Source organism: Lathamus discolor, chromosome 22 (genome assembly GCF_037157495.1).
Source record: "Lathamus discolor isolate bLatDis1 chromosome 22, bLatDis1.hap1, whole genome shotgun sequence".
NCBI classification, from domain to species: Eukaryota; Metazoa; Chordata; class Aves; order Psittaciformes; family Psittacidae; genus Lathamus; species Lathamus discolor.
In genome coordinates, this window is record NC_088905.1 from 2577425 (window position 1) to 2590517 (window position 13093).

At 40.7% G+C, this 13093-nt stretch overlaps 1 long non-coding RNA gene across 2 annotated transcripts in view; it reads right to left on the reverse strand.

Moving 5' to 3' along the window:
- Positions 1-13093, reverse strand: part of LOC136003529 (uncharacterized) — an 86486-nt gene that overhangs the window by 50147 nt on the left and 23246 nt on the right. For both annotated transcript variants that reach the window (XR_010608117.1, XR_010608116.1), the window contains one exon: positions 7745-7848. This is a non-coding gene — a long non-coding RNA (uncharacterized LOC136003529). The remainder of the gene's footprint in view (positions 1-7744; positions 7849-13093) is intronic.

A 13093-nucleotide genomic window follows, 5' to 3' on the forward strand; every position in this document is an offset into this window, starting at 1 on the left:
AAGTTTACAAAGTGTGTCCAGAAAGATAATAAATGTAATGACATGATATTTTCATTAAACACTTGATGCAGCCAAAGTGATAATTATGCTGCTTTCTGTGGAAAACAACCTTGTTTCTTATTTAATATGGAATGCAGCAATGTCAGGCTTCAGGTAACAAAGCATTTGAGGCCTGTAAATAACATCAGAGATAGGGGCAAGTGAATTCAAATGGTTGAGGGGTTTCAAAGGTTGCAAGAACATCTCTAAGCACATCACAGAATGGCTTGGGTTGAAAAAGACCTTAACATTATGCAGTTCCAACCCCCTCACCATGGGCAGGGATGCCTCACATTAGACCATGTCACCCAAGGCTCTGTCCAACCTGGCCTTGAACACATCTGGGAAGACATCATGGTATGGTTGGGGTTTTCAAATACAGATAGCCAGAGCAGTACAAAAACTGCTCCTCCTCATGCTAACAAGAAGGATTCTACTGAACAATTAGTATTATTCATATTTTACTAAGGCATCTGGGGGAAAAGAGAGGGTGGCAAAAGAAATATTTATGCAGCAAACACTGCCAGATCATTCTAACACCTCCCCCGTGGGAGGAATGCAGTACAGATACCCATGTGCTCATCTCTGCTCACCATTTCCCAGAATCAGTGTGTTCATCATGAAATAAGCTTTGGCTTTATGACATTGGCTTTATTATAATTATAAATCTCCATATTAGATTCTCTTTAACTATTTCCTATTTTGCAATTTCAGGTTCTGTCATTCCCCTTGGTTATTAGAAGCAAAGGTTCAGACGCAACTGTCTAATGCTGGAAGCCAAGAGAATGGATCAGAGGATCATTAAATACTTGATTTCCTATAACCCTTTCCATCTACATCTCCTCCTTGCAGTTGCAGTTCTGAACCCATAGTTCAGAAGCCTTTAAGCTGAGAGTTTCAGAAAATCTATTACTTGTGTAGCCCTTTTAGTTAGCTACATAGTTCCACAACTAATATTCAAAAAGAAAAGAGAATATTTTTGGTTCCAACAGGGGGAAGAAAAGACAGAGAAAAATAAAAGGTATTGCTCTAACTGAAGGAAATGTGTGTCAAAAAAGCTAAAGCAAGAGAAAAAAGATTCACCTTGCACTAGGTTTATGTAAATAACAAAGGCAACAGAAATGAATATTCATCTACAGCATGCTGCTTAATGGGCTACTACCGTATGTCCTATGAGTTCTCACACTAAGAAGCTTGAAATGTTATGTATTTGCAACTGTTGAGGTCTCACTAACACCGCTGAGGAAAGTCTCCTGCTGGTGCTAATGGGACAGCCAAAACCCCTTCAAACTCCTGACAGCAGGAGAAATATCTGAACCCAAACATTTGTTTCCCCTATGGTCACACCTGTATCAAAGCACTACTGTGCTTAGGAAACCACAGGCTTTGCCACAGGATAGCGCTGACACGAAGCTGTGTTTCAAGATGTACAAAATTTGTGTGACCTTAACTGGTAACTGCAGTGGTGGCCTGTGGCTTAGAGCTACTAGTGCAACACTGCTTCTGGAGACCAGATAGTGCCAGCCTTACCTTACTGAATCAAAGCGCCTTTGCCAGCCGCAGTAGGTCACTCAGTGACTAACCATAGTGAACACTGAAGGCAGAGGAACTGTCACCTGATTGACTGCTTTGTTGTGTCTAATCTAGCAACAGCCCCAGCAGAGTTCAGGATGGACAGTGGATCAAGGACCTGGATGGAAGGAGCTCCAAAAGGAGTGGGGACGAAACCTAAAATCATTACACTGAAGCAAGTGAAACAGCCCCAGTTCAGGTGCTGACATTCTGCCTTCCATGGCAGTAGTGTTCCAACACCAACTTGTGGTACAATGCAGTGATATATAGAGAAATGATTTTTAATTAATCTCAAATCATAGCAGCTTGGCACCTCAGCAACGTCCAACATGTAACTGAAGACCTACGAAACTCTTAACTTACCACTTCATGCAACCAAGTAGCCTGACAAAAAGCCTGCTGCATTGACCAGCGACTTATATATCTACAAGAAATAAGAGAGCAGGAAAAGGGTTACTCATGTTTACTATCAGAGTAATCACAAAAGGCCCTAAGAGCCAGAAACCCAGCAGAAACCAGGAATTTAGGTGAGCTAATCACAAAAACATTCAAGGCACTGAGAACTCCTGATTATTAGGACAAGGCTGGAGTAGCTAAAGCACAAGCAGGCTCAATTAACCCTAATTAGTTCAGAGTCATGCTACAAAAAGCCTTCATTAGCAGTTGCTGGATACAGCTAAGAAAAGCAGCATAAATAACCTTTGGTTGTGAGCTGTATTTAAGAGTCTGAGAACTAAGTGCCACTAAAAGAGGAGGAAAGGAAATGAATGGTTCCTTTGTGGGTGACCAAACAGGAACTCATGCAGGCCTCACTTCAGTGCTGTGAATATTGTTCTGAGAGCTGGCTACAGAATGCTAAAGGTCTGAAACATCATGGAATCACAGACTGGTCTGGGTTGGAAAAGATCTTAAGATCATCTAGTTCTTAAAATCATCATGGGCAGGGATGCCTCACACTAGACCATGTTGCCCAAGGCTCTGTCCAACCTGGCCTTGAACATTGCCAGGGATGGAGCATTCACCACTTCTCTGGGCACCCTGTGCCAGTGCCTCAGCACCCTCACAGGAAAGAACTTCTTCCTTATATCTAACCTCAACTTCCCCTGTTTCAGTTTGAACCCATCACCCCTTGTCCTATCACTACAGTCCCTGATGAAGAGTCCCTCTCCAGCACCCTTGTAGGGCCCCTTCAGATACTGGAAGCTGCTCTGAGGGCTCCACACAGCTTTTCTTCTATAAAAAAACTTCTTTTGAGGATTTTATCTGTCTGATTTGCACCTTCTTTCATATCTAGCTGGGTACTTCAAAAAATCCTGCCTTTTTTCACATGAATTGAAATAACTTAGCTTAACTTCTTTTGCCGAAACCCTCTCTCTGCATGCCCAATTGCATCAGCAGGGCCTTGAGGGTCCCCTACTTTCAAAGGGCTGCTACTCATCTTGGCATAGATGTATGCCTGGGCTTTACAGAATAAATGAAAGCTGATTCTCTGCCCAGGAGAGCTTACAGCATAATGTCCTGCTTGTATATCACACATTGAGACAGGGACTTGCATCACATTCCTTAACATCTCCAACCAGTATTACTTTAGTTCTGCTCTTCAGAAGCTAACAACATTTGTTTCTTTCCTAACAGTATAGGAAAATCTTACAGCTGAAGTTTTTCAGTACAGAAAGAAACTGGTTTTCACCCTGTTCAACAGATACTCATCCCTTTCCAGCAGTGGTTATGTTGCTATTGTGTACACTGAAAGAACCATGCATCCATCCTCTCTGAAACACTTGAATTTCTTTAAAAGGCTGCAAGAACAGAGGTTTTCTTTATTATGAATTATACCTGTTAAGAGTACAGACTCCTAAGCTTTGCCCTGCAAGTTGAATGGATGGGTGCCTCTGTTACAAATAAAAAGCAGAGGAAACACCAAATGTCACCAGTTATCAATGTTAGAATAAGGATGCTCTTCTAAACCAGAGCATAAAATCTTTCCAGCCTCAAAAGATTCTCCTCTGCATTTAGCTACACCTGCTATCCTGGTTTCCGGTGTATTTATCCACCTGAGCACACATTTCCTATTACCTTATATTAAGCTGTCTGAACAGAATTTTAAGGTATAAAAAGCTTTTCATATGAGGGAGAGATGCCATCTGGAAAACCCTTTGCTGATACGGTTGTGCTCTGTTCATCTTGATGCCCTTTCCTTAATCCTGTTCAAGGCTTTTGAACAAAAAGGCAGCAAATGAAGGGGTTTAATGACACAAATTTGCTTTTACCAATTTTACCAATTTTACTCAAATCTGTCTTAATACTGCTCAATTCTACAAATCCCTCTTCCGCAGAATAGTCAGGACTATAGAATTTGTGGAGTCCCACTCAGTCAAGAATAAAATGAGGCAGCAGTATTGTTTGTGCACACACATATATGTGTGTGTGCATACCGCTCCTCACTGTTAGACATTTCCCGTTCTATACTGTAAAGAGACTGACATGACAAACACCAATTTGAGGGAATATAACCATGCCTGTGTGGAGAAGCAATTATAATGGATGAGGAGAGACCCTCTGAACTTGTATTGGTTCATATGCCTCCGTCTTCCTAGCACACCCCACATGGAAAGGTACTGGATGGGTCAGTCAAACAGCAGCAGAACAACCTTAGGATGCATCGGCAGTGTTAATAATAAGGATTATTTTTAATGGGGATAACCTGCTAGACTACATCTAGGCAAGTTAATCCTGTTTTAGCTGACTCATTAGCCTGGTTACAGCAGCACAGGGATGGTGTTAGGCTGATCTGAGTTTCAGGAGTGGCTCCATTAGGGTTAGCGTGCAAGATGACTCAGTCTGAAATTCACAAACTGCGCTCTAAGTACGAAACTTGATGTGATTCTGGATGACCTTAGACTCAAAGACAGAGCTTAAAAAGTGATCCGTGTTTTCTCAGCATCTCTCCCAACTGACCTACCTCCGAAAGGGATATAAGCCTCTTACTTGATACAGATCTCCCCAGTTTTGCATAGGCAGTTCAAGTCTTTGCTTTTTTTCTCCCTTCTGTCACTATGCTTTATGGCATTAGAAAACGACCTACTTAATGTTCAGTGTAACTGCACTTATAAAATTTTAAACCAGATACAAATTTTATACCTGCTTCCATTTCATGGGCACCCATAAAAACCCCCCAAAACTTCTGCTGTGTTAATGCAACTTCAGCCAGGACTGAAATACACCACACTGACTGCTATGCACATTTCAATTTTATATTCTCAGCACTAGTATATTAAAATACCTCTGAAAAAAACCCACACCAAAAAGTTTATCAACTGCATCCTGCAATCAAAAGCAAATTTAAAGTCAGTATTCTGAGACAAGACTGCAGTTACACAGAAATGTCAATAATTCTATGTACTTATTTGCTATAACAGCATTATCTATGAATAGAAGCCAGGGAATCTCTATTAATTCTCAGGCTCTTTTATTATTTGGCATTATCAGCATCATCTCCATAGGTCGCAATTCCATTCTGCAAGGAACTGCAGTGTAAATAACACCAGCATATTCCCAATTCCAGGAACTGTATACAAACAGTACACAAATTTTACAAAAGGCACCTGAAAAATCAGCTATGACCTCCAAGATAAATCTGTGTGTTCTTAAGTTCAAATCCTCCTGGTACTGGTATTAAGGGGAAAATCAGGTGTGCATTAATTGGAACTTGAAAGATGCTCTGATAACACTGTTGCAGTCAAAATGCAATTACATGCAAGACTATTAAACAGTGGAATATTTTTCGTTTGAATTTGATTTGTAACACTTACAAACATGCAGATACATTGTTGAGAAAACTTGAAACTAAATGCAGATTCATTTACGACACTAGGCTCCCTGGTTAAGACTGTGCACCACCTCCTTGTAGAGATCATTAAATGATTAGAAGAATTACCAATAACACCATCTGAGGTTTTTTTCCTTTGCTTCTCTTTCGTTTCTTTAGAACTACCCTAAAGATCCCAGCTGAATAACTGAGTGGTATTTTTAAGTGCTGTCCAAACCCAGATGCAAACACTAGTTTAGATTCACAGCACATTCCATTTTCTAAAGGAATTCTGTGCTTTAGATGATGCTGTGCTGGTACAGGGTATACCTGTACAACCTTAAGAACACAGAAACCAGAATGCATTAATTCTGCTGTTTATTTGGGATAAGACAACACCAGGACTCCAAAGCTCTACCACCAGATCCAGAGAGTTTATGTGACATAGCTACTACAGTAAATATCAGACACAATGGATAATCAAGACCCTTGGGCTTTGGACTGTAGTTCAATCAGTCACGATTTGACTTTGGACAAATTGCTCTGTTCGCTTTAATTGACCTTTCCATATAGGAGGATTAAAAACTTCACGACTCCCTAGTGTTTATAACAGGAGTTTAATGCTTTCAATGTTTCCCAAAGTCCTCGGCTAAAAGGTGCGACGCAAGTTGCACACAGTCAGCTGTTACTACACAAAGATTCATTTTTGTCTTCAATATGAAGCAACACAAGCTCTAAGGAGATAGCAATAAGCATGGAAGGGAATTATCTACAAAAAGCAGTATGAAAATCAGCTTTTTTCTTACAAGCAAAGAAACATTTAACCCTGTAGTTTCAAAGAGTCAGCACACACAAAGGGGAGATCACTGATATGGAAGTGGGAACCTAAGAGCCATTTGATGTGCACGATGTGATGATTTCTAGGTACCTCACTGGCCTGGAAGCTGTACACAAGGCCGACAAACCAGACCATATGGCAGCTCACCACAGGCTCCCTTCTCTAGGCCTCTGGAGACCATGAATATTGCGGAGGTCACTAACTAAGCAAGCCAGGGTCAGGCAGCAGCTGCAGCACTGAAAGTCTGCCCTTCCCCAGCTTATGTTACAGACTGGCATTTGGAATAAGCTTCAGGGATTCTTCCAGCTGCCCCAGCATGAATAAGGAAAGGACCAATTGACTCAACAGTTTGGATAAAGAAATGTTTTAGTTCCTCCAAGCCAGCTCCCTGTCCTGCCTTCATGTTTCAATTAGTTTAGGAAGCACGGGAGAAGTTACATTTTAAGAATGGCCAAGACGATAATAAAAGGAATGTCTTCCCTATACAGAACTTGCTGCCATTTTATCTCAAGAGTTTTAGTTAAACCTGGGCAAACCCCTAATGCAGACACATTCAGTTTAAACCAATGACTTATCTGGGTTCCTCTTGAGTCACATAAAAATAAGCTATGGGTAAAATATCAATGAAGCCTTTCGTAAGGTTAATTAACCAACTTTAATCACACCTTACTCTATGAGCAAATAACACCTCAAACTACTCCATCTAAAACTGCTAAAGCTCATCACCCTCTGCTGTTCATGATTTGGTGAGGCATTCACCCACCAAAGATTTGTCTCAGTGCTTAAAGACAGCTAGATTGCAAAGTCAGCTGGTTAACATTACTCACTGCTACCACCATTATCACAGTAATAGTTTGTCTATACTAAATTTATGCAACTCTGCATACAAAAGATTCCTCAGCTCCGATTATCTCATTTTCACAGAAGTTCCACGCCTAGCAGTTTGCAGAAGCCAGGTTTTCCTCCTGGAAGCAGAACTAAGTTGTGATGATTTCTTTCATTGCTTGGTTCTATGAATGCCCTATTGAAAATTCAAATTGCTTAATTTGTCTTTTTTTTTTTTTGATTACTAGCACACCAAAAAATTGCACACTTGAAGTCCCATTTCATTTGTTCTTCATCAGCTGGTTGTACAGATGCTTGAATCATTTGTTCATCAGAGGCACAGAAGACTTACGGCTGGGTGCACATTTGGCCTGCTTTCCCTTCCTTGCCTTGCTGGCATGAGTGCAAGCCACACAGCACAGAAACACTAACACCTCAGTTCATGGAAATACTTGTCCCACACTTTACCTGCAGTTTTTACCTCGTTACTTTTCAGCTTCTGCTTTTCTTTAAAGAAAGTAATTCCAAGGCTATTATTTCTAATGAGCATTACACCAAGGGTCAGAAAGGCAGCACTTGCCACACAGTGCATCTGGTGGTATGACACCGATCAGATTGAGCGGAACCCAGATGACACATGTGGTTTTGTTCTGTTCACTTACATTTTCTGGTGTGCAGTCTGTGGGATGCCTGAAGTCCTCCTTCCAAGAGCAACAGCAGTTGAAGATGGTTCCTTTCAGGCTGAAATCAAAGATTCTGTGGAAGCCTACAATGAAAAGGCAGAGAAAAGATGAGGATATGAGTGTGATTCCTTCAGGAACAGAAGCAGCACAATGTTATGGAGGTGTTTCAGGTTTGTTTTAATGACAATATTAGCCCCTACCATCAGCAACATTTACTTATTCGTAACCAAGAGGCTAAAACATCAAAGCCCTGACTACAGCTTGTATGGTCTCCAGGAGCACAACTGCTCATATGTTGCTAAAAACCATGAGTTCAGTTCAAGGCCAGCTTGGTCTGGTTTCACAACCCTCTTCCTGGCTTTATTTGCTCATTTCTTTGTAAAGGAGGTTTTAATCTGTGTGTGTCGGAGCCTATGGTCTTGTTGCTAATGTTGCTATGGAAAAAACCTGTCAATAGACACCGGAGGTCTGCTGGAGCTTTCACAAACTATTAAAATTGAAGTCTAAAAGGTACATGGGACTTGAGAGGGAGACTGTAAGCAAGATTAGTACATTGAGTTACAAAATAAGTAGAGAAATTCCAAAAGTAAGCACTGCCCTGTTTCTCCCAGGTATCTGCCATGACATGCAGTCACCCGTCAACCAACAGATTCCTCTTGGAAAGATGTGATAAGGAACAAATAGAGCAATCTCCTCCTCCAGACTTTTGCCACACATGGCAAAAACATTCATTTATGTACAGTTGTCTACATGAAACATACTGGGGGCTGGCTGGGATTTTATTAGGGAAATAAAACCATGATGACATGATGCACGGACACAAAGAACTTCTTCCACAGAAAAATAGAGTCTTACAAGAAGAGTACCTTGGAGGTCAGTTTGTAAATAGAGCCCACTTGGCATGAATTTCAGCCTTAAGCAAGCTCAGATCCTGGGCTGAGTGCACACCTGAATTTAAATACCCTCAGGTTGAATTTCACTTCTGGGTTCCCCTATTTCAGGTCTTCCAAGAGTTGAGTCAGGCACTTTCGAAAACACACTTGCCACCAGCCTCACAAAGCTCTTCGTAGCAGATTCATAATTAATGAACATGTGAGGTTGTGGCAGCTTTAATGATCTCCAACTTCCTCAATCTTTATTTATTTTCTAAGGCCTTCCCTCTTCAGTGACTGTCATCCTAGTCAAACCCCCAGTTTATAAATGGGATGCAACAAGGTGAAATAGAGCCTGAAGTGACAGCTCTCATACGGGAATGTATTGCGCAGCTCCGCGGCTGCGAGCAGGAAGGAAGCACTGCTAAAACCCCGACATGTACTTTGCATGCAGAATGCAGCAATGATGGGGGGGTCTCTACTGCTACCTGCCTGACCCCAAACTTGTGCAAACCTGGTTTTTTTGACTCCTAAGCCCAGGAAAATAAAGTTTCATTTACAAGTACATATAAGGCTTCCTCTTAATAAATCCTGTTCTGACGGGATTTTCCTAACTGGATGTTAACCAAGTTTCTTTCATTTGGAGGGAAGGAAATAATATGTGTATTAGCCAAGTGATCAGTGCCTTGGCTTTGTTGGGGTTTTTAAATCTACCACCCTTTCAGGATTATTTTACCTTCAAAAGAGTCAAAATGCCTCCCCTTACACATACCAAGGAGCAGGAGAACTTTAGGGCAAATCTAAAAAGAACAGAAGGCTTTCATACTCAAGAGAGACAAAAGAAAACCAACAAAAGCTTCAACACACACAGCAAATCCATTCTGCTTATATAAGCACTAAACAGTCACTACCTGAGCAGCATATGCAGGAAGCTTGTTTCAGCAAGAACTGCTTTCCAAATTATAGAAAATGATGATTTCTCAGGTCAGGGAAACTAGATTCTAACTGCTGCTCCTTGAGCTCTGAAGCACCTTGTTGTCATGCAGCAGAATGGTAGTAAACAGACTTTAGGCTACAAATAACCTTACAGGTACTAGAAAGCAGATGCTTACCAAAGGACAAAGGCAGGACATTGTTCCCAAAACCTGTATTTTCTTTTGGCAGGATGAATGCATCAGCAACACTGTATTGATTCTAGCAGGCTTTGAAGTGAAAATTATGTAGCTTCTGGCCTAGGCATAACAGCACCAGCCACTTATTTAAAGAAGAAAATCCCAATCCCCAGACTCTTACAAAAAATACTCAGAAATTGCAGCCAGAAAGCTGTTGAACATTGTCTGCCTTTTCTTTTTGGTCTAAAGAAAACCAAAGGGAAAGAGAGGTGTGAAAAGAAGTAATAAAGAACACAGGACTAATCATTGCCATTGGCCAAGCAGCGCAGAACAAGAAGTTTATGAGCCTTCAATGTTGCTGCACTCTGAGCAGTGTCTCTGAGTAAAGAGCATTGTGGGGTTCCACATTTGTCAGAGACTCCCAACAAAATGCACTGAGCTTAAACATTAAGAAGTGGGCTAGATTTCCCTCTCCACTCCTTATTTACTCACTATTAGAAACAACTCTGTATTACAAACTGTAACAACATTATGTCCAATCTGAGCACTAGAAATAAACAGAGATAACAGGATCAAACCTGTATTCTGCCCGAATTTTTGTACCAGAACCCTCAACTCCAAGGAAAAGCCAACAGGACTATATAAGATGGTCTTTTTGCCCCATTCTGCCTTTCATTACACCTGAGCAATTCCATTTTAACTGAGGAAGTAACATGCGTGTAATTGAAGACATAATTTTGCCTGAAGGTCCTCAAGTATCAAGAGACCCGAGTGTGCTGAGCTTTAACCACATGGTTAAACATTTTGCTGAGCTAAGACTTTACCTAATGGTTCTGTTGAAGATACACCAAGCACTAGACTCCAGCGAAATGAGGTGTGCAATTCAAGTAGTTCAAAGGTTCAAGTACGTGGACTTGCATGTACTGCAAAATATAAAGCTGCACCTGAAATAACATCTGTGACCTGCAAAGCTGACCAGAGGGTTCTCAAGGTCTTTGCAGATATAACCCTGAAATATATGTCATTTCACCATTTGAAAGCAAAATAGCTTTACAGTAACATTGTTTTGTTATGACGATATCTTCTGCCTTCCTGGTATAAATGAGATTCAAAACCAACACTGCAGCTGAATTTAACATTCAGCAACTTTTGCTTACATCTTTATTCCAGCATGCTAACACCATGCAAAGATCTTGTATGCTCTCAGAACACAATAACACATTGTCCTTACTACTATAAACATCTGACAGTGGGAAATTAGGTTCCTTGTTCTAAAACCCAGCAAATTCAAATGCTACAGAGCCCCCATTTCACTAGTCACTAAATTGGAAACCGTATTCCACTGAAGCAGGAAAAGCCTTGAGAGCCAATTGTAACCTCTTGTGGAGGCACAACGGCTTCTGATGCATTGTCCATCACTACTATTCAAGACCCAGATTAACCAAGACTCCTAAGTACACACTGCAAATAAAGGCAATACTCACCTCACACATTTATAGATAGGGATATAACTGAAACATAGCCTAAGTGCTTGGAGACTGCTTAGCTGACAGCTCATTTGCAAAATACACTTGATTCACCACCACAGAAAACAGCTTTTACATTTCTAGCACATAAAGACTGAATTCTTTATGCAAAAAGAATACTGACTGCAGCAGGTAGTGATGAAATCTCTCCCATCTCACTAAACAACCTCATTCTACTGCCTCATCATCTCATTAAATCTCAGATGATTATTAATTATTTATTCAATTATCAGTCATTATTCTTTCAGGGGACAGTGAGGCTTTAGCAAGAAATGAAGGAGAATTTTAAGCTCACTGCTTTAAGATTGCTTTGTTTGTCTTTAGCAAAATTACTCTGACAAGAAATCTCTTTATTTGACATCAAATCCTTCTTAGGGGGAAAAATGGATTTTCAGAACTACGCAGAAATTCTTCTTGAAGCGTAGAAACATGGGAGCCCCCTTTTTCTGTTCTTTCTATCATTAGCTCCAAATAGGAATGAAGCCCTTGCAAAATACACTAACCAAATGAGAAATAAATAGGTGATTTAGACTTTGTAACAATATACTACAACCACTTTCATGCTGGGTGCCACAGTACTTGTATAACGATCAATGAGTACTACTTCTACCCAACCCTCAGAACAGTAAAGATATTTTCTCTTTGTGCACGCTACCCATTAACATCAAGTGTCTCCCACACCTCTTTCAATACAAGGCTACAAAGATCTGCACACCCAGGCTCCCAGGAGTTGCTATACTAAAACCACATTATAGCATTACTTGGTAACAGTAATAAAAAGAAGGAAATCACACTGATAGAGGGTTTTCATAGTAAGGATTTGCACATGTGAAAATTCACATAATTCTGACTACTTTTGCTCTGCTGTTGCTACTTTAAGGGTATTTCTGGGACTCTGAGGACTTACAGAGCACACATGGACAATCTGTACTGAAACAGGAGTCCGACTGCTCAGGTGGATTTTGTCCTGAATGCAGTATCATACTTTGCTTAGGCTGGTTCTCACTTTCTTCCCTGGAACCTTAATGAATGGATTTCCCATCCCATCCAAGGACATTCATTATTACAGTTTACAAGTTAGTTATGCTTCACTCCATACAACTAGTTTGTTCCTTTCCTGCAGGCATCTTAATTCCTATTATTCAGCAGGCTAGCCCAAATGAAAACCACTATCAGTACGGTTAACATTTAGAGGTTTAGTATTGATTTATGCCTTTGGTGAAGAGGTTAATTAAATGTGAATTTTAAGCTGGCAACATGATGAGGCGAGTGAGGAAACCTGAATTCATGAATACTTCCAGAGCTGTTTAAACCGTTTAAAATGAAGAATGACTGGAAAAACCTTGCCTGTTACTGGCAACTGGCTTAATGTGATTCTGAAGACTGTAAAGGAAATAACAGGCAGACTCAGGTGTTATAGTCCAGCTCAGGTTTTGTTTTGTAATGATATTAGCACTGAATTTAACACCTTACTGTAAATTGCTCCTGTAAATTCTGCTTTTGTTTCTCGCCTTTTCCTCCTTTTCCCCTTTCCGCAATTAATCCTGGAACTGCATGAACTGCTGGCTATACAAACCTTGAACCCTGTCTCATTGCAGATACCACATGCTCTAGAACAAGCTACTGAATTACCCTAGCTGGAAGCTTGGAAAGATCCTGGCCATAGCTCCAGCTAACAGATGCTCAGCAAAACCAGAGGAACCAGATTTGCTCATTTATTTTAGAAGGAATCCTGTTAAGATATTCTACCTCTAACTAGGTAGTTCCACCTAGTTAAGCCACAAACCTACGCTCTTGAGTTCAAGTACACGAGGAAAT